Below are 1,391 nucleotides of genomic sequence, written 5' to 3'. Positions count from 1 at the left end.
GCAGATCTGTGTCCTCCCCAGATCTCATACTGCACTGTAATCCCCAGTGTTGGAGGTGGGGCCTGCTGGGAGGCAATTGGATCATGAAGGCGGAATTCCAGTGAATGGTTTGCACCACCCCTCTTGGGACTGTCCTGGTGATGCTGAGTGAGTTCTCGGGAGATCTGCTCATGTGAAAGTGGGCAGCACCTCCCCCTTCACTCTCTCTTGCTCCCGCTCCCACCATGTGAGATGCCTGCCCCCACGTCGCCTTCCGCCATGATAGGGAGTTTCCTGGGACCTCCCAGGAAGGCTACGCTTCCTGTACAGCCTGCAGAACTGTGAGCCAATTAAATTTCTTTTCTAACAAATTACCCAGTGTCTTTATAGCAAAATGGACTAATATCGTTGGTATAACTTGAAATCTAGGTTGACTGGCAGCCTTCTGCAAACTACAGTCCATAAACTGCTTTGGTCTATACCCATGAACGAAGAACAGCTTTTACATGAAGAGAAGAAAATGATTTAGATGATTAAAAGGAAAGCAAAAGAACAATAATGCTATATAACTCAAGAAAACGATATGAAATTCAAATTCAGCATCCATAAATAAAGTTTTATTGGACACAGCCATACCTGTTCATAATGTATTATCTGGGGGATACTTTATTGCAACAATGACAGGTTGAGTCATTGCAGAGAAATTGTCCAAACCCCTAAAATATTGACTATCTGGATCTTCAAAGAAGTGGCTTAGCAGCCTCTGCTGTATAACAGATAAAAATCAATGGGCTAGGGGGTGCGATCATATCGAAAAGATGGTAGGCATCCCCCAAAGAAGCTGAAAATTATGTACAGGAAGAAGCCCACATGACCACAATCTGGAAGATGTCCTATCTATTAAGATGCCAAAGAGAAAGAACACAGGCCAGGCGCAGTGGCTCACGCCTGTAAGCCCAACACTTTGGAAGGCCGAGGTGGGCAGATTGCTTGAGCTCAGGAATTTGAGACCAGCCTGGGCAGGCAACATGGTGAAAACTCATCTCTACAAAAGATACAAAAATGGGCCAGTCGTAGTGGCCCACACCTGTAGGCCCAGCTACTCAGGAGGCTGAAGCAGGAGAATTGCTTAAACCCAGAAGGTCAAGGCTGCAGTGAGCTGTGATTGTGCCACTGCACTCCAGCCTGGGCAACACAGCAAGACCTTGTCTTAAAAAAAAAGAAAAAGAGGCCAGGCGCGGTGGCTCAAGCCTGTAATCCCAGCACTTTGGGAGGCCGAGACGGGCAGATCACGAGGTCAGGAGATCGAGACCATCTTGGCTAACACAGTGAAACCCCGTCTCTACTAAAAAATACAAAAAACTAGCCGGGCGAGGTGGCGGGCGCCTGTAGTCCCAGCTACTCGGGAGGCT

At 47.7% G+C, this 1,391-nt stretch overlaps 1 protein-coding gene across 1 annotated transcript in view; it reads right to left on the bottom strand.

Moving 5' to 3' along the window:
- DNAH10 (dynein, axonemal, heavy chain 10) overlaps nt 1-1,391 on the bottom strand; it is a 222,062-nt gene that overhangs the window by 177,513 nt on the left and 43,158 nt on the right. The window lies entirely within an intron of this gene.

This window comes from Mandrillus leucophaeus, unplaced genomic scaffold (assembly GCF_000951045.1).
Source record: "Mandrillus leucophaeus isolate KB7577 unplaced genomic scaffold, Mleu.le_1.0 Scaffold34, whole genome shotgun sequence".
NCBI lineage: Eukaryota > Metazoa > Chordata > Mammalia > Primates > Cercopithecidae > Mandrillus > Mandrillus leucophaeus.
The sequence above is the reverse complement of the archived record's forward strand: the minus strand, read 5'-3'. Positions and strand labels throughout refer to the sequence as shown.